A 22,247-nucleotide genomic window follows, 5' to 3' on the forward strand; every position below is an offset into this window, starting at 1 on the left:
CTGCCTACCAAAATATACATAGCAGAAAACATAAATGCTGGCAATTCGGTGGTTGGTTTGTTCCTAGATTCTTTTTTTTTTTATGAAAGAAGGGGGCAACCGAGCAAACGGGTCACCTGATGGAAAGCAACTTCCGTCGCCCATGGACACTCGCAGCATCAGAAGAGCTGCAGGTGCGTTGCCGGCCTTTTAAGAGAGAATAGGGTAATAGGGGAGGGTAGGGATGGGAAGGGAAGGGAATAGGGGAGGATAGGGAAGGGAATTGGGCCTCCGGTAAACTCACTCACTCGGCGAAACACAGCGCAAGCGCTGTTTCACGCCGGTTTTCTATGAGAACGTGGTATTTCTCCGGTCATGCCGAAGCATGGCTCTCCCAATTATATGTCAAAAGCTTTTGATCTAATATGCCACAAAAGGTTATTAAATAAATTAGAAAAATATGGCATCAGAGGTGTAACACTGGAGTGGATCAAAAGCTACTTGAAAAATAGGAAACAGGCGGTAGAAATTATTAGAAAAGAAGGTAAACGAGCAAATAATAATAATGTCGACATATATGATAAACAATCCATATGGCGTGCCACAAGGTAGTGTCTAAGGGTATTTTTTTATTTTTGCTGTATATGATTTCCCTAAAATAATAAAGCATAAATGTTGTTTATATGTAGATGATATTACAATAATTTACGTGACAAACGCCTTTTAACGCCTCCGTGGTCCAGCGGTTCAGAGCTCGGCTCTTGACTCGGAGGTCGTGGGTGCGATTCCCGCGTTGGAAACATGTTATTTCCAAGTTTGGTTAGGATAATGCAGGCTGATCACCTGATTGTCTGACAAGTAAGATGATCCATGCGTCGGATGGGCATGTAAAAAGTCGGTCCTGCGCCTGATCTCTCGCCAGTCGTGTCGGTCTGCCGTCCCACTGGGTTATGAGAGTAAAGGAATAGAGAGTGCTCTTGTGTACTGCGCACACACTTGGGCACTATAAAATTACTCCTGTGTAGCTGGCCTGATTTCCATGAAACCGGCCACCGTCACCGGAACCGGTGTGGGAGCTATTATTATTATTATAATTTACGTGAGTAAGAATAAAGAACTTTTATATGAAGAAATAAAAAAAGCTTAAAAATAATGTATAATTGGATACAGACTAATAATTTAAAGATAAATGCAGATAAAACAAATATGATACACTTCAAGACATTAAAAAGCTCAATTAATGTATATTTAAATATAAGTCACAGTGGTGCTAGTATTGCGCTCACCGACGAAACTACATTTTTATGAATCATAATGGCCCAACACTTTTCTTGGAAACAACATACAGATAAATTGTGCACAAAAATAGAAAGATTTATATACGTATTGCGTAACTTATCTCAAAATGTCAATGAAAAGGCGGCTGTTATAGCTTATTACGGTTACATATACATTTTAAGATACGGTATTGTGTTATGGGGCAATTCATCACACAGCCAAAGAGTTTTTATAAAACAAAAAGCTTGCTGAGCAATATGTGGTACCCGGCGACTAGAAAGCTGCAAGCCGTTATTTAAAAAACTTAAAGTACTACCACTACCTAGCCTATATATCTTTGAAATACTCAAGTTCGTTAAAAGTCACAAAGAATTATTTCATGACAAAAAAGAAGTAATAATTTATACGTGAGAGAGCCATGCTTCGGCACGAATGGGCCAATCCGACCGGATAAATACCACGTTCTCACAGAAAACCGGCGTGAAACAGCGCTTGCGCTGTGTTTCGCCGAGTGAGTGAGTTTACCGGAGGCCCAATCCCCTAACCCCTACCCTATTCCCTTAACTACCCTCAACTATTCCCTTCCCTTCCCTTCCCTACCCTCCCCTATTACCCTATTCCCTCTTAAAAGGCCGGCAACGCACTTGCAGCTCTTCTGATGCTGCGAGTGTCCATGGGCGACGGAAGTTGCTTTCCATCAGGTGACCCGTTTGCTCGTTTGCCCCTTTATTTCATTAAAAAAAATAAGCGAAAGGCCACATAGAGGAAACAAATGAAAAATTCCAATTAAAAGGCTCAATATTTTTGCAAACAGTGCATATTGTATGGCTATTACAGTACTAATGAATTCATTAAGGATAAGGAAATTTCTTTCAAATCTTGTTCCAGTTAGTACTTAGATTATAATAATAATTTATTTTCTTGATTTATATTGTACTGGTTTATTGACATTTAATTAAATAAAATTATATTAGTATTGTTACAAAGATTGTAGAATTAAATTTGATTAAGAAGTAATTATTTTTTGACATACTTAATATTTTGTTTAGTAATATAACTTATTAATTATTAATTTTTTAAGCATGTCCTCTACTATTATAATTTATAACATCTGCAGTCTGCACGCTACTTGTAGCAGAATGTTTGTACCACTTTATAATGTAAGAACTTTTGTAACCTACATTCAAGGCAAATAATAATTAATGATTATTATTATGATTCTTTCAAAGAATAATTGATCTATAAAATTCTGTTCGCGGTAAAATATAGTTGCTGACGTTACTTTGCTGTTCTTCGAAGTTTCGACCTTGAGTATCGGGATGCAGATCAAGTTCGATGCTAGAAATAATTCGGCCGAGATTCAGATTGAATTAAAATATTATATCAAATGGCAAATAATTATATTTTGCATTAGGTACCTGGAAAGTTTTGCTACAAACAAAATATATCATATTAAACAAACGACGTCGAAAATTCGAATTTAAACAACTATTTTTTTAAATGAAATAAGGGGGCAAACGAGCGAACGGGTCACAAAGCAACTTCGTCGCCCATGGACACTCGCAGCATCAGAAGAGCTGGAGGTGCGTTGCCGGCCTTTTAAGAGGGAATAGGGTAATAGGGGAGGGTAGGAATGGGAAGAAAAGGGAATAGGGGAGGGTATGGAAGGGAATAGGGTAGGGGATTGGGCCTCCGGTAAACTCACTCACTCGGCGAAACACAGCGCAAGCGCTGTTTCACGCCGGTTTTCTGTGTGGTATTTCTCCGGTCGAGCCGATCCATTCGTGCCAAAGCATGGCTCTCCCACGTATAAACTATTTAGAATATTAGAATATAATATAGTAGCTGACCCAGCAAACGTCATTTTGCCATAAAAAATATTTCTAATATTAAAATTGGTGTCATTGTCAATATTGGTCTACCAACCCATAACGCCGCTGGTTTGTTACTATCGACCTATTGTATTAAAACTATTTTATTTCTTTTCGATGACTGAATGACTAATTGATTTATAGGGTAGGCCTTTGTGGAAGACCAGGGACAGCGGCGACTGTCGCTGTCAAAACCTAAGCGGTCCCCTATTTATTATTTTTGGCATTGCACTGCTATAAATATAGTTTATGTTGTTAAAATAATATGCAATTTTTGTTTTTGTTTTAGGATAACAGCTAGTGTTTTTTTTTTCTTTATCTTATATTTTTTCTTTTGTATTTTTTTGTTTATTGTGGTTGTAATGTTCAAAAATTGGAATAAAGATTTTATTTATTTATTTAACCCTTAATTGGTCGCATGGGGTCAAATCACTTTCAAACCGAAAAAAAATGTACTAGAGTTCCAGGAATGTAACGATGCTTTTGATAGTTTCCTAATTCCTATTGAGGTATCCTAATAAGACGTGGTAGCCGGTCAGCTAACGATGGTACATCTCTAGAGCGCTGACCCTATGCGACCACTTACGTGACTTTTTTGTCACAAGACAAGTTTCCATTTTTGTAATATTATGTTTAATTATTAAATTATTTTTGATATAATTTAGGATGACTTATAAATATATGAGTATATCATTCTATTGACAACATTTTTTATATAATTGCTCTGTAAAAATGTCAATATAGATCAAGATAGTGAAATACGCTGGCGGCTGGAAGGTTTCTGAAGATATTATAAGAGATTTTCCGAGCCTATAAGCCTCCGAACTTCAAAATTATGAACCGATTTGTGACGGGCATGAATAGGTAGACAAAATTTTAGAGCCCAGAGATGCCTAAAATAATCCCCGACCACTGGATGGTGATGATGATGACGATGAGGGGGTGAAACCACAAGGGCGTACCAAATCACATAAATGAGGAAAATACGTTTGTCAGTGTTAGCACAGGACCTACTTCCTTCGGTGCTGCAAAAAAATCTGGTGATCAAAGTGAATAATAGATTTTTTAAATCTCGATCTCAACCATAGTGATATTTATGAGATTTCAAGACAGGGCAGTAGTTGATTGATTTTTTTTAGTTGTATAGAGGCAAATGAAGGTTTTTGCTTATTAAGATTAATTATCATAAAGCATTCTAACAATTTGCATAATTTATTAATTATGCAAATTGTTTTATTCTTTCCTTACTTCGTTTTATTAATTCCTTTAACTTAATTTTCATTTTTTATTTGGGGTCAGTAGAGACCCCATGCGACTACTTTTGTGACTTTTTGATGCGCCTAATTAAGGGTTAAAATTATTCATCGTTGTTAATCAATAGACTTCTCAAACTCAAGTTGCGGGCAACAGTTCGCTACACAAGAGTCTCCTTTAATGTTTATGTAATACGTAATGCAGGAAAAGTATGAAAACCTATTTGGTATATTTGCAATCCTTCTAAAATATATTCTATTTTCATTACTGAATCACATTTTGCGCTGTTTGCAGCGAGTGGTAATAAATTGGCTTGCCGCTTGTAAAGTGTTGTTTCGCCGGCATATTGTTCTTTTGTAGAGCTCGCAAATGACTGCTTTTGAATTCGCTACTAAAAACCACATTTATAATTCTTTTGCTAGTTTTGTGGATTTTCTTCTTGAAAGTGATGGTTTATAGCAGGTTCAAGTCAGCATCTGGTCACACTTAGAAAATGTTTTTGTAATTACTATAGATATACTATTTTATAACTTTATTTTATTTAAAATCATTCAAAAATCGCACAGGAACTGTAGATTTTTCCGGGATAAAAAGTATCCTATGTCCTTTCCCGGGACTCAAAGTATCTCCAATCTCCATGCCGAATTTCAGCAAATTCGGTTCAGCGGTTTAGGCGTGAAGAGGTAACAGACAGACAGATACACTTTCACTCTTATAATATTCTAGTATTATAGTATAATAGTATATAGGTACATATACAGTATGGATTTTATTTTTGTTTTTAACTATCTTTCTTTGACACCCTGTCGTGGACTGTAGGTTAAAAAGAAAGATAATTAAGAGGCAAGTGGATAAAGTTACTTACAGTAGGTAAAGAACTAGCAATTCGAAATGTTAGATTTTTTTATAAATGGAGGCTAAAATATCGGCATAATGATTTGAAATAAAAAAATGTGGATCTTATGTAAGTTCAACAGATATGTTAGCCAGATGATGAAGTACGTAAGTTACTTATTTGTTAAATTTATAACGAAAAAATGAGTTATTTTCCTTGTTATTTATGTTATAAAATGTTTTATTACACTTACGTCTTTAATTAGAAGTACCTCGAGTGACCCTTTTTATAAAAAATAAAAAGGAACATCCCATATTTTCATAAAATTAATATGCATGCGAAAGGTTTTAGAGTATATTGAATAATATTTGCATTTCTTTGTGTCAATTGAAAACATAAAGAGCTTTTGTCTCCGCGGAGTTGGAAATAATTGATTAATTCTGACCCCGAATAAAAATATTTCTACCTTAATTTTAAACGAAAGTTGTCATATTAAGCTACTACTGTCATACTAAGCACATACGGGTTTGCTCGATCGAGCAATAACGTCGAGCAAAACCCGCGGGTCGAGATTTCGTCCACACACTCAGCATTGCTCGACAGTTCTAAATCGATATATTTAATTCCATCGAGCCGGCTCGATGCGAGCCTTCGAACTGTGAGTTTTGCGGTCCACACAGTAATTATTACTCGATTTGGAGCAAAACTATCGAGCATGTGAGTACTTACCATAAGATATTATGTTTATGTATCTTTCTATAACATAAAATTCTCGTATTACAGTGTTTGTTGCCAAACTCCTCAGAAACGTCTGGACCGATTGTGTTGGAACTGTTTTCCATTATCTGAAAATCTGTTAACGTCTATTTATGTTATACTTGAAATAATGTAATTGCTAACAATAAGTGGATTATCCTAACGCACTATCGAATTTTCTGAGATCGATCTCAGCTCTTCGTTCGGTCGGAAGATCTTTACGCTTTCAGACGTATATGGCAACAAGGTTTGCCGTTAGGTTGTTTAACCATTTAGGCTCGATTTAGGACGGACGGACAGGCGGACGCATGCCTGACTACTATAGGGCTCAACTAACAATGGGGGACAGGCGTCACGTTTTTGCCCACAACATATTCATCATATTGTTCTAATATTTAAGTACCTACTACGAAAACATGGGAGCGCGTGTCACGCATTTGCTCATCGACGCTCCCATATTTTCAAAACAGGTAAATAATAGAACAATAGAGAACAAAACCGCGTCGCTTCCACTCTGTGTGATCTAAGCCTAAGTTGTTTGGGCACGGACATAACCTTAATAATTATGTAATATTATAAAATGTTTATGAAAAATACCATCGAGCAAACTGGTTTACCGTATTGTTAGTCAAAATATGAAATTTTTTCATAATAAGAGTTTTACGTGGGTAGGGCTTATTTGTTAAGGTGTTTTGTCGTTATTTTAAATTCCTTCATTCGATTTTTACAATATTACGTACTGGTAAATAAAACGTTCTGAGGTTGCGTGTTTTTTGTGTGATAATATAAAGAAGGATGAGACATAATACTTTTGAGGAATGTCTTTCGAAAGGTATTTATTTACTATTTACGTTTTTTTTTTGAAATGGTAATATAACTGATATTGCTTTGGATTAAAAAGATAATCTATAATAAATAACAGAAGAAGAAATTAAAAAAAACAAATATTATAAAAAATAAAGATATTCAATCTAATAAAACAGAAAAAATAATATTTATTGAATTAAAAGAAATTAATTTCCACTCTAAAAAAATTCTTAAATTATTTATAATAAAATATAAACCAAAAAAATTACTAATATAAAAAAATCTAATAAAACAAATATTAAACTTATAAATAACTTAAAGTAAAATTATATAATATGTGAACGTGAAGGGCTATTTTGATGCAAGGGTCTATTTTTCTTTATTATTCAAACTAGGTACATTATTTTCCCTTTCTGTCTGTCCGAGTCGCACTCGCGCAGTACCCTTAGTCCGTACCGGTATAAAGCGAAAGTAGGAAAAAAAATGTGTTTCTTGTATGTATTTATATCTGCTAAATTAAAATTTTATTATTAACTAGCTGAACCGACAGATGTTCTTCAGTCATAACGATGATTATTTAATTCAAATTGGTACGGTATTGGTATGATTAATAAAAAGTGTGTTTATTTTTGCTTGCCATCGTGCACTCATCCCAAACTATTAGATTGCTCTGCTGCAATACTTTGGCCATCGCACAATTTCTCGAAAGGTTGCAAGTTGGTGTTTCATTTATCTGCAAGTTCAACCTGTTCGACCGCCATCCAACGACGTAGCTGTAATACCTGATGAAGCAAGTGCAAGACGTGCGATACCATTTTAACTTAACCAAAGTGTTGCAGCAGAGCAATCTAATAGTTTGGGATAAGTGCACGATGGCAAGGAAAATAAACACACTTGTTATTATTAGTTAAACCAATTTGAATGAAATAATTATCGTTAAGACAGGAAAACATCTATAGAGGTCAGCTAGTAAATCAATAAAATTCATAATGTAATTCGCATAAAAAGAGTTTACATTTTCTGTAAAACCGAAATGAATTAATAATTATTATTTGAAACGAGTTATTTATTAAAAGTTAATTCTTACTGCAGACGCCGGAGAAAACTTGTGAAAGTTCGAAAGCTTTATATACCGCGGAACTTTTGATGTTGTCAGGAAACCTCAGAATATTAATACCTATAACTTCCTGGTTATCTTCTAGTAGTCATTCAAGTTATGTGAAATGAAATTTAGAAAATTGACATTGTTAAAAAGTCTAAAAAAGTTATCAAATCAATCCCTTTTATGACAAGACTATGGAAAAAATTGAACCTAAAAATTTTCGCAGCAGGCCATTTAGCCAAGACTTTTTCATATCGCTTCATTAAAGAATCACCGATCAAAATGTATGAAATTGTCGTTGACGTTCGACTCGTCTAAATATGTCAATTCCATACATTTTAAACGGCGATTCTATAAAGAAGTGATATAAATTAGATCTCGGCTCATTTGCCTATTTCATCATCAGTTCTCTAACAGTTTGAAAATACCACCCTGGTGGTCACCTACCCTAGAAGAGCTAAAAAAGGAAACTCTAAGAAAAAAGAGAAGAATTCGGAACGCTGCACCGAGCCGAAGGTCCTTTGTAATTGAGGATTATCTCAAAACAAAGGACGAGTACAACAAGGCAGCAGCAAATGCAGCCACAGAAAGCTGGAAGGAATTCTGCTCAACCCAAGACCGCGAGAGTATGTGGGACGGGATCTACAGAGTACTGAGGGGAACAGCGAAAAGGCAAGAACCGACGCTGCTTAGGGACAGCGCAGGAAATACGCTCAACCCGCAGCAATCAGCGGACCTTCTCGCAAGCACATTTTACCCTGAGGACTCTGTGGAAACCGACCAAGAACACCATAAAAGGCTCAGAAACATCATGGTCAAGTCAGATCCGGAGAAAATGGAAGGCCTGTCTGACGACGATCCACCTTTCACGATGCCGGAGCTGGAATTGATCCTGCAAGGACAAAATCCAAAGAAAGCTCCAGGTCAGGATGGATTAACGGCAGACATATGCACAGCTGCTATAAAAAGTGATGGGAAGCTGTTCCTGGCAATAGCTAACAAATGCCTAGACTTAAAATACTTCCCAGAACAATGGAAAGCGGCCCATGTATGCATACACCGGAAACCAGGCAAAGAGGACTACACCCATCCCAAGTCCTACAGACCAATCGGCCTGCTCTCGGTACTGGGTAAAATCATAGAAAAACTCTTCGTCACCAGATTACAATGGCGTCTCCTACCTACACTACATAAAAACCAGTATGGTTTCACACCCCAACGCGGAACCGAGGACGCCCTTTACGACCTAGTGGAACACATCAAAGCAGAAGTAAAAGCTAAAAAGATAGTGCTGATGATTTCACTGGACATAGAGGGTGCCTTCGATAATGCGTGGTGGCCAGCTCTAAATGTTCAACTAATAAAAAAGGGTTGCCCTAAAAACATCTACGGCCTTATTAGGTCGTATCTTCAAAACAGAAAGATCAGAGTGAATTATGCTGGAGCAACGAGCGAGAGAGGGACAACGAAAGGCTGTGTACAAGGTTCAATAGCGGGCCCGACGTTCTGGAACCTCATACTCGACTCGCTGCTGCAAACTCTTGCGAGAATGGGCATACATGTACAGGCCTTTGCGGATGATGTGGTGCTGGTTATCTCAGGTTATAACAGTGAAACCATTGAACAAATAGCTAATAACATCTTGGCAATTGTTTCGGAATGGGGACTGGAAAAAAAACTTCGTTTTGCACCGCAAAAGACCAACGCGATGTTAATAACAAATAAACTAAAATATAACACCCCCATCATCCACATGGCTGACGTTAGAATCCAATTAATAAATGAGATCAAGCTATTGGGCCTAACTATAGACAACAAAATGACCTTCGCTGCGCACGTATCCAAAACCTGCAGGAAAGCAGCTGACATATACAAACAGCTGGCGTGTGCAGCGAAGATAAACTGGGGTCTAAACAAGGAAATAATCAGAACCATATATGTGTCAGTGGTCGAACCAATCGTGCTATACGCAGCATGTGCGTGGGCCCCTGCGGTAGAAAAGTTGTATATAAAAAAACAACTGAATGCACTGCAAAGAAGTTTCGCCCAAAAAATCTGTAAGTCGTACCGTACGGTATCTCTGACCTCGGCACTAATCTTATCCGGCCTGCTGCCCCTAGACCTGAGAATCCAGGAAGCGGCAACCCTATTTAAAATAAAAAAAGGGTACTCACAAGAATACCTACCACCAAACAGGGAAGTGGAAGCTAAAGTGGGACCACTTCAAAACCCACATCCATCGCAACTCATCATAACTGAGTACGAATGCCTGGAAGACGTAAGCCAAAGCCCTACCGAGGAACACCAAATAACCGGCCCCCAAATATACACGGATGGAAGTAAAATAGAGGGGAAAACCGGAGCTGCTCTAACGTGGTGGAATAACAGCCGGGAAACCAGACACTCCACTTTCCACCTAGAACCGCACAATACAGTCTTCCAATCTGAGATCTATGCACTCTATAAAGCGATCCAATTGGCAAGGACATCAAAGGAAAGCTTAATTAACATCATGAGTGACTCCAAATCGTCACTAAACATGCTCAGAAATCCTTTGGTAACTCACCCACTTGCGATCGAAATGAAGAAAGACCTAAGAGCTATAACAGAGGAAGGTAGAAAAGTGCGGCTATTCTGGCTAAAAGCGCACATGGGTACTCCAGGAAACGAAAGAGCGGATGAACTGGCAAAAAAGGCTGCACTTACCATAGACACGGCATCAGATTACAACAGAGTGCCAATGTCCTATATACGGAGGAAAATAAGGGAGGAGACAACAGTTAAGTGGCAGGAAAGATACCAATCCTCCTCAACCGGATCGGTCACAAAAGTTTTTTTCCCCACTGTTAAAAAGGCGTGGGAAATACTAAGGCACGCTACAATGACGCCTACACACGTGCAAGCTATGACCGGTCATGGAGGATTCGCAGCATACTTGTATCGTTTCCACCTTAAAGACAGCCCCTCCTGCATTTGTGACCCCGCAAAGGACGAGACAATATTCCACCTGCTCATTGAATGCCCAAGGTTTGGTAGTAACAGGTCTGACTTAGAAATACAACTGGAAATGGAGCTAAGTCAGGCAACCCTCCCTACCATCATGGAGGAAAAAGCCACCAGAGAACCGTTGATGGTATTCATTAGCAAAGTTGTCTCCAGTGCAGCCACAGCAAATGGCTCAACATTATACACAGGCCACAACAAATTAAACTATACACCAAGGCGAGTAATAACAAACACATCAACACAACACACACGAAATCAAACACAACGCACACGATCACAAACTCCAACGTCCATACAGACATATTTCACATCAACCCACAGGTCAGGAGAAATACATGCGCCAACACAATCACAGGCACACACAGAAACACAACGGGCAGTTTCAACCGAAATTGTAACACAGCCGACCCTAGAGCAAACCCAACAATTATTAGCCCGTGGACAAAACGGGGAACCGAAAATTAAACTAAGGCCGATCCCTCTCTTTATGTCAAATCCAACGGAAACATTGGGTATAACATACAGCCGTTTTAGCACTCCCAACCACGTCAACATCTCACCGGGACTAGCAGCAATCCTAAACGGAAGTACATCAAAGACGAACATGAAAATGAGCAAATATTTAGCTCTCCCAACAACTACCTTCGCTGGCCAACCATGCAGAGTACTGAAATCAGACACCAAAACGATAATAGTATTCGAATGGGACGCGCAAACAGCCTTTGAACGGGCATGTTCGTCTTTGAAGGAGTTGGGAGCAATGGGGATAAGACACAGTACCACCCCACGCATAATCAGCGTAGACGCAATGTCACTGGGACAGGACAAAGGCAGGGCTGCAAATTACTATGGAATAGTAAAAGCCTCAGAACATCATGAGATAATCGTCTACGAGAACCGAGGGGTTGACCTAAGCTTCCTCAAAAGGAATCGTGATGATCAGCCAGCAGCGTCCCAACCCAGTAATAAGGCGAACTCATCCTCCGCAAGTGAACGACTCCAAGCATCACGGGAGGACAAAAAAGAGGATGAGAAAGAGAGAGATAAAAATGAAATTAAGAAGTCTCTAAACTCAATGGCCAAATTAAAAGCGTTTGTGGGATCCATCAAAAAAGTACTTCATCGTGAAAGAATGATCGAGGATAAAAACACCCTTTCTCGGATCAAGGCTTCGTCACAAACAAATCGGCAGGCTTTAGCAATGGAGGCTTTTTTGAGGGAACCATCTACACAAACACCGGCAAATAAAAACAAAAGATATAGGGCCGATCTCGGGCAAGTGCTCCCGCCAAAACTCAGACTGGCCCAGAGCCCCGAAGATCATATAATAAATGCCTTCCTCGAGTTCCAGGCAATAATAAGAGCAAACAAGACCATAAAGCTCTTGACCTGCAATAAGATCATGCAGGCATATCAGCGGAAAAATCAAAAGCTGTTAGAAGTGAGACTCGAGGATGCAAAAGCTGCCATATACGACAATGTCACCTCCACAATAATTGCCGGGGCGATGACAGGGCAGTATATGGCGGCATTAAGTGCCGACTGCGGATTCGTGGTTCTGGACGAGGATGAGACAAAACGCACGGGAACACTCAAATTTATTACAAAATCTGAGGATCCAATAGTGGTAATAGCGGAATGTACCAGAATAATGCTGGAAGACAGGATACTAGAAATGGCAGAAGTCCTATCTGGGGACCCCGAATCTAGCATGGACTGGGACATATTCGCGAAACCTATCAACTACTCGTGGGTCAATGGGGTTCCTGGATGTGGGAAGACAACTTGGATCATTAATAACTTCAATGAGGAAACAGACGTTATAATAACAACTACAATCGAAGCAGCCGAGGATCTAAAGCAAAGGCTATCGCTACGAACTGGCAACAAAGTTAAAGATAAAGTTCGTACCATGGCCTCTTTGCTGGTAAATGGGACAAAAGGAACCTACAAAAGGTTGATAGTTGACGAGGCCCTCATGAACCATTTCGGCTCAATTGTCATGGCGAATCAGTTAACAGGCGCCAACGATGTCATCCTCATTGGAGATATTAACCAACTTCCGTTTATAGAGCGTGAAAACCTCTTTAAACTTAATTACACTCGTCCAAACCTGGTAACCAGCATCACCCAGGAGTTGTCTTGCACACACAGGAGCCCTATGGATGTGGCATACGCCTTAAACATGGTCTATAATAACATCTATTCATCGAAGGAAATTGTGCGGTCCCTAAAGCTAATGAAGTATACAGGAGCGAGAATACCTAAAACCGATCTAAATACCCTGTATCTTGTCCACACACAAGAGGAGAAAGCAGCCCTCACTAATACAGGCTATGGATCGGGAACGGACTCTCGCGTCCTCACAATCCATGAAGCTCAGGGATTAACGAGTCCTTCGGTGATCATCATACAGACCAAGTCCCGAAAGCTGGCAATCCATGACAGCGTTCCTCATGCAGTTGTAGCTATATCCCGGCACACTAACACCTGTGTCTATTACACTGACACTGATGGAGACGCTGTGGCAAGCTTCATAAAAAGAGCCACGGAGGTGTCAACCGAACACATAAAAGATTATAATATAAAAATGGCTATAAAAGACAGGAACGATAAAGTCCTAAGCCACATGGCGGGTAGATTCGACACAGAACGATGTCTTTTTAACAACCTAGAAACTCCACCCAGCTTGAGTGACCCCTCTCCACCAAGCCAATGTCACAACATCTAAAGGCAAAGGGTGGAGCAGCATAAAATCTAAGGAAATCGGAAAATGTCGGATCTACTGGCCGCCACACCGACTGGGACCTCACCGTTCAAAACATTAATATTATTATTATGCAATTTATAAAACAATAAATGTATATATTTATTTATTATATGTATAACATATTATACTCTATTATATTAAATATACATATACACATATATATATATATATATATATATATATATATATATATATATATATATATATATATATATATATATATATATATATATGTGTGTATATATATTATTTCAATTATCCTTGGTGCGAAAAATCTAAATAATAAAATAACAAAAAAAGGATATGGACGAACAGTCTATAGACGGCCCCAATTTTATAATAAAAAAAAAAAAAAAACAGTTTGACAATAAAAAACATATTACACAGCCCCTAGCCAAGACTTTACCGCTTTTTTAAAGAATCGCCGATCAAAATATATGTCGCCGCGGAGGTTCCTGTCTGATTGGAACTCTTTATTTTATGATTAGAAAAATTATTATAATGTGATTATAATCATGAATTATTGTTAAAATGTGTAATACGTCGTTATTAGAACGATTGATATGCGTTTTATAATTTATTGTAAGCCCGGAAGATATTTTAACTTCCGGGGTATTTATTAAAATTATTATTTAATGATAATTTCATAGTTTGCCAATATAGGATTATTCTAATGTGATTAAAACAAGTTTTTCATGCCAAATTTATACGTGGGAGAGCCATGCTTCGGCACAAATGGGCCGGCTCGACCGGAGAAATACCACGTTCTCACAGAAAACCGGCGTGAAACAGCACTTGCGCTGTGTTTCGTCGAGTGAGTGAGTTTACCGGAGGCCCAATCCCCTACCCTATTCCCCTCTCTTCCCTCCCCTGTTCCCTTCCCTTCCTTACTATATTAACCTATTCCCTCTTAAAAGGCCGGCAACGCACTTGCTCTTCTGATGCTGCGAGTGTCCATGGGCGACGGAAGTTGCTTTCCATCAGAAGACCCGTTTGCTCATTTGCCCCCTTATTTCATAAAAAAAATCAAACTTTTAAATAATTTCTTTAAACATTGTCACTAAAATTATGACGTATTTTGGTTGTGAATTAATTACTTCCGGTTTTATTTACTTCGTAATAATTTAATGTGAATTTTGGTAAATTACAAAATAAATAAGCTAATTAATTTTAACGTTATTTAATAATTTTACAATAATTATTTAATGTTCTAACAAGTAGGGATGATGCTTATAAAAAGACGTGTTCTGAGCGTGGAGCTCATTCCACTGTGAATTTGCGGTGAATAAACATTGTAAGTACAATCTATGTCAGTTTAAATAAATGAAAATGATTTTATCACTTTGTTTCCTTTTCATTTTTAAGTTTTAATTTCTTTTGCTCTTTAAGTTATAGTATTTTTAATGTTTTGAAATTGTTTTGTTGTTGCTTTTAGTGAGAAATCAATAGCTTTGATGAAATTAAACATTCAGATCTCATAATAAGTGAATTAATTATTATTTGTATTATTTTTGTAACGCCCTCTCTGATTTTCGATATAATATATATAATATTGGAATTGACATAAGTCGTATCTCTAAATAATTTTCTTCGTGTAAATGTCAATGTCACTATAATATGGAGCGAGAACAACCGATAGTACCGCGCCTAATTGACACTCTGGACCCAATAATTATTGTAAGCAAAATCACAGAAAAAAATATTAAATACAAGCTTAAAACATTATATTTAAACAAATCCCTAAAAGAAACGGACCGACATTTGTTGGTAACAAGTAAGTAATTGCAATTCTACCAATTTTTTGTGGAATATTTAAGTATAATTAACAAGTATAGTTGTTTTGTTAAGTTTGATAAACAATATTAATTTCTTTTAATTATTATAAAATAATTATTGTAATACACTCCGGAGAAACCTTCATGGTTTATGGAGAGTATATTTTATAACGTCATGTATGATTTATGAAAATAATCGAATAAATAAAAAGATAAAAATAATTACGTGTACTGTACTGGTGTAGTGGTTGACTTTGAAAGTTTTCTGCTCGTTTTGAGGTTCTATGCTACACACAAAGCTTATTTTCATACACGTCTAAAAACACCGCGTACGCGCAGAAAACGCGCACGTTCGAACGTGACCTAATGGTATAGACTCGAAAATCTCTATTTTCATCGAATAAGAAAAATATCTTTCAGCCGATATCACAGACTCAGTCATGCCTTAAATCTTCTGTGAGAGCAAATCAAAGCGAAAATAGCAAAGCCCTACCAAATGACCACGTATTTTGTGTAAACATTTTTACATTTAGAAATAACAGGACTATTTCATTTTACTAGAAAGTGAGGTATCACGTCGTGGTTTTAGGTTTGAGCCTATCTATATTGTGTTTACGCGGCTTTCACTCACACAAAATTTTATAATATGTCTATCAAACTTTCGCGATATAATATAAGTGAGATATAGACACGTTGATGAAAATAAAATCGGCCAAGTGCGAGTTGGACTCGCGCACGAAGGGGACACCATTATAAAGCAAAAAAAGTAAATAAATGTGATTTTTGTATGGGAATTTTATTTAAATTTTATTATTAATTATTAAAGTATAAATGCAATCAATGCCATGATGACAAATGCAAGTGCCAATCTGTTGTCATCATTGATACCGAGCAAATAATGTTTGAAAAATCACGTTTGTTGTATGGAATATTTAATATTTAATTTATTTTGTTTTTAGTATTTGTTGTTACTGTGCGGCAACAGAAATACATAATCTGTGAAAATTTCAACACTCTAGCTATTGCCGTTCTTGAGTTACAGCCTGAAGACATACAGACATACAGACAGACAGACGGACAGACGGACAGATATCGAAGTCTTAGTAGTAGGCTCCCGTTTTTACCCTTTGGGTACGGAACCCTAAAAAGTATTTTTATTACCACGAATAAACAAATTCAGATGTGTTGAATATTATAAATGCGAAAGTGTGTCTGTCTGTCTGTCTGTTACCTCTTCACGCCCAAACAGCTGAACCGATTTTGCTGAAATTTGGCATGGAGATACTTTGAGTTCCGAGAAAGGACATAGTATACTTTTTATCCCGGGAAAATGTACGTTTAATCGCGGGCGTCATCTAGTTTAATATAATATACTCAATTTATATAATAATTTCAATCATTATAGAGTGTGTAACAAAAATAAGTGATAATAACGTGTTCCTTGTAGAGAGTTAACTGCGAAAGTAGCAGCGCTGAAAGACGAAAAAAAATTTTCACTTTTGTATAGGAAAAGTGAAAATATCGGCCCTTGCCCGAGCGTCACGAGTTTCCCCATACAAAAGTGAAAAATTTTGGTCTTTCAGGGCTGCTACTTTCACAGTGAACTCTCGACAAGAAACACGTACACACCCTTAAGTATTATCACTTATTTTTGTTACAGCCTGTATATTATATACGAATATGACAAAGCTGAAAAGTTTTGTTTGAACACGGTTATCTCAAAAACTACTGGCCCGAATTTTTATCTTGGTTAATATTTATTTAGGAGGATTTTAGGCTTAATTTATAGTCTTATAATCCAGTCATCACGCTGCGATAATAGGAGAAAAGAATTGGTTTGAAATTTGGAAAACGGGAAAGTTATTTATCTTTGTTACTTTGAGTTGACGCAGACAAAGTCATGGGGAACAGCTTATAATCTACACTAATATTAAAAATCCAAAGCGTTGGTTTGAACGCTTGCTAATCTCGAAAACTATTATAGGTCTACCAGGATCTGAGGAAAATTTGGATGACAGATTTTCAAAAAATATCCTTGAGCATTGGATAAATTTTTATATTTTTGCATGTTTCACATACCGAATAAGCCGCTTAAGGAAAAAAAAGGATCAAAATGTTTTATTCCTATTACCTCCATATTGCTAGAGCCAATTCACTTTCTCACTTTTTGCCATCAGATTCTGGTAGACCTATACCACATATATAATAATAGTCACAGCGTAGTACAATAAATCGACTAGCCGTAACATATGCGTACTGCGTAGACATGCTACCGTCTACGTTAAGGGTAGCGCCGTAGCATGTCTACGCAGGACGTAGCACCGTAGCGCATCTACGTTAAGCGTAGCACCGTAGCATGTCTACGCAGGACGTAGCACCGTAGCGCATCTACGTTAAGCGTAGCACCGTAGCATGTCTACGCAGGACGTAGCACCGTAGCGCATCTACGTTAAACGTAGCACCGTAGCATGTCTACGCAGGACGTAGCACCGTAGCGCATCTACGTTAAGCGTAGCACCGTAGCATGTCCACGCAGGACGTAGCACCGTAGCGCGTCTACGTTAAGCGTAGCACCGTAGCATGTCCACGCAGGACGTAGCACCGTAGCGCATCTACGTTAAGCGTAGCACCGTAGCATGTCCACGCAGGACGTAGCACCGTAGTGCATCTACGTTAAGCGTAGCACCGTAGCATGTCCACGCAGGACGTAGCACCGTAGCGCATCTACGTTAAGCGTAGCACCGTAGCATGTCTACGTAGGACGTAGCGTCATAGCATGTCTACGTGGGATTATATTTTACGATTATTGTCATATTTCATTACCTTTACCTTTTAGGACAACGCAATAATTGTAATTACATTGACCCAAAAATTTTGTGGGCGCGGCTGAGGGATAGGCAGGATATTTTGAATAAATTTTCAGTTTTTTCTTTTATTGTGATGTACAATCCTGTAACATTTTATTTTAAGGAAAGTATAACACAAAGGTAGGATGTTTAAAATTTAAATTTTTTATAACTGGCGAATGTACGTTTGTACTGTATTCAAGTTAAAAATAAAAAGCATAAAAACCAAAAAATCCAGTAAGTTGGACTATCAAATTATTCGATGCAACATTTTCATCTCATATCGTAACATTGAATGAGGATAAAGATAAAAAATAAACAAACGTAGCATTAAAATAAAAACACAAAATAAACAAAGGTATAATTTATTTAATGTACAAAAGTATATTAAATAAATTATACCTTTGAATGAAATTTAAATCAATCCCATAGAAGTTGTTTAGTAAAGTGCGGCTCTTGAAATATATGAATTGCAAATGTTTTTTTTTAAATACGGTCGCTTTAATCGCGATATTTTTGAGACTCCCGACTCAGAAAATCAATTTGAGCTTCGCTTAGACTAGAGATGCAAACAAAGAAAACACTTTGGCTTTTATCTTTTTTTTATAATCTAATGTCTTTTCTTTCTTTAGTATTGGCGCAATAAATAAAATTTACTGCCGGGAAAATGAGAGTTTCAAAAGGATTTTGTATTTTTTCATCAACGTTTTTAAGGATTTACTGATTAGCATTTTGTCTGTTACTACTGGCAATTATTATTTCAGATGGTAATTGTTTCATGGTAGAGAATGGCTTATGACAATAAGAGTCTGAAAATATATTAACAACTAGATGTCCCGCGCGGCTTCGCCCGCGTAAATTAGGAATTTTCCCATAAAAAATAGCTCTTATGTCCCTACTCCCTTCACTTGGTTTACTCTATATCTGTGCCAAATATTGCCCTAAAAATTGCCCCAGTAGTTCGTAATTTCTAATATTTCCCCCGTTTTTCCATTATTTTTTTGAGTTTCTTCGGTCGTATTAGTCTCAGCGTGATAGTATTAAATAGCCTATAGTCTTACTCGATAAATTAGCTATCTTACACTGAAATAAGTTTTTAAATCGGACCAGTAGTTCCTGAAATTAGCGCGTTCAAGCAAACATACTCTTAAGCAATATTAAGTATAGATTTTTTTCAATTAACAGGGTAATATAACAGATTATTTTTCATAGACTTATAGGCTCATAGGAAACCGAAGTCACCACATGTTTCCATATAAATTTTGAGGAGTTCCCTCGATTACTTATGGATCCTTCATCAGATCACCACTTTTGTGAATATAATACCAAATTGGAATGATACCCTATATACCAAAAGCAAAAATTTTGAATATCGGTTAACAAACGGCGGAGTAATCGTTGAACATAAGAAAACGAACATAACACCTCCCCCATTTTGAAAGTCGGTTAAAATTGTAGCTTATGTGTTATTCTGATGTATAAGCTATATTATTGTAAAGTTTCATAAAATCCGTTCAGTAGTTTTTGCGTGAAAGAGTAACAAACATCCATGCATCCACACACCCACACATCCATACATCCAAACAAACTTTCGCCTTTATAATATTAGTAGGATAATGACTGAAAATATAAATAGCAACTACATACTCGCAGAAATAAGTTTATCGCACATATTTTTTGAGATACAAATAGCCAACGATGTTTAATCGTGAAGAGTAGTACACTCAAAAAAATTACTTTTTTCTGTCATACTTGAAGACGTTAATGGATGAAGTGGATAGCTAACATTTTATCTATATATTATATTAATACGCGACCGAAAAACTTTGGATCCCTTTTGACGAAAAATGCGGAAAAGGAGGTGAATGAAATTTTGCACTATAGGTAATAGTTTATATGGTGAAGGAGTGCATAGAGCTAATATTGTTTTGAAATTATGCTTTTATCACACATTTTTTAACAAATAAATCATTACACACACTAGGAGATTTTGATTTACAAGCCTATACACACGAATTGTACTCTTTTATTTATGGTTGAAGTCTGTTGTCAAATTGAAAATAAATTTAGTTTTTAGGGTTCCGTACTCAAAGGGTAAAAACGGGACCCTATTACTAAGACTTCGATGTCTGTCTGTCCGTCTGTCTGTCAGTCTGTCTGTCTGTCTGTCAGCAGGCTGTATCTCAAGAACCGCTATAGGTAGATTTCTGAAATTTTCACCGATTGTGTATATCTGTTGCTGCTATAACAACAAATACTAAAAACAAAATAAATTAATTATATTATTAATCCCATACAACAAACGTATTTTTTTTGCTATTTTATGCTCGATATCAATAATGGCAATGGGTAGGCACTTGAAATGTTCACAAAATACTCAGTTGTATTTATTATTTAAATAATTAATAATAAAATTAAAAGAAATTAATAATTAAGGTGGGATCCATACTAAAAAACACATTTTTTTACCTTATTTTGCTTTTTAATGGTACGGAACCCTTCGTGCTCGAGTCCAACTTGCACTTGGCCGATTTTTTTTATTGAATCTTAAATACTGTTAGACAATTATTACACGGCCAGTCTGTCATCATATTTTGACCTTATTAATCTGAGACTGTCGCAGGAATTATGTCTAAAAATAATAAAGTTAATATTTTGACAATAGAATATCAATAGAAAAGCGTTAAAATTTGAAACTTATAATTTTTTTTTGAGGTCGAAATTCGACCATTGGGCGATCTCTAGTAACTTATGATAATTCGAACAAACCTTGTAAATTACCTACTTAATCAACTGGCTAATATTTATATCTGGCTGCCGCAGGGCCCCCGTAAGGGCTACTGGCGCCTGTGTGCAAAAAAAGGATTTTGGCGCCCCTTTAGGCAAATTTTTTGGGACCTTGATTTTGGCGCCCCTAAAGATGGCAATTTGCCGCCCCTAGAGGATGGCGCCCGTGTGCATTGCACACATTGCACATATTATGGTAGCGGGGGCTGGTATATATCTCTGTATACAGAAAATCTACATCTTATCCATACTACAAATGTGAACGTCTGTCTGTTGCCTCTTCACGTCAAAAACGCTGAATCGATATTGCTGTTTGTTATGGAGATACTTTGAGTCCCAGGAACAAAGGACATTTTTATTCCGGAAAAATGTACGGTTGTCGTGCGATAAACTAATTTGGTGCAACGGAGTTGCGGGCGTCATCTAGTTTTAAATATTGTTTTGGTCCTAAAGCCACTATTTTGCAAATTAACTAAAATTTTCAAATTGTTTCTCATCTACTTTATCTTCAGTTGAGAAAAATGTGTAAAAAATTTGAACATACTGCTCATTACTCAGGTAATTTCTTATGAGCACATGATGATGATGTTAAGTGCAGAAGCTGCTAAGTTTTAACATTAACGGCAACTTTCAGTGTGCCCACGGGGATAATTCTATGAAGATGTGTCACAGAAAACTTACACCCCACAAACGTACTACTAGCGACCACTACCAGAAGCAGTAGTACACTAATTTACTAAGGCCCAATTTTGCCAGACTGGGTTAACTCTGAGTTAAATTATACTTCGGAGTTAAATTCTCATCATGTCTTGCACCACCGAGAGTTAGGAGTTAACCTCGTGTTAAATTTTAAATTTTTAACCCACCGATTCGGGGCTAGTAATGTCAATTCTGAGATTTTAAGTTATTTACTTACATATTTTGTTGTGTTCAGTATTAGGTATCGGCTATTTATTATTCGTAGGGTACCGGCTTTATTTTGTGTTTAACCATGATTAATGAGTGGTGGTTATCTGATGATGATGAAGAAATTATCAAATACATTAGTTCGGACTCTTTTATTAGAAGGATTGCAGAACGGACCGATCTTTCTTACTCACAAAGAGACCAAGATTTTTATTGAAGATTTTGCCTAGAAAAATAATCTGTTCTCTTTTTATTAAATGAAATTAAAAAGTAAT

The sequence above is a fragment of the Aricia agestis genome, chromosome Z (assembly GCF_905147365.1).
Source record: "Aricia agestis chromosome Z, ilAriAges1.1, whole genome shotgun sequence".
NCBI classification, from domain to species: Eukaryota; Metazoa; Arthropoda; class Insecta; order Lepidoptera; family Lycaenidae; genus Aricia; species Aricia agestis.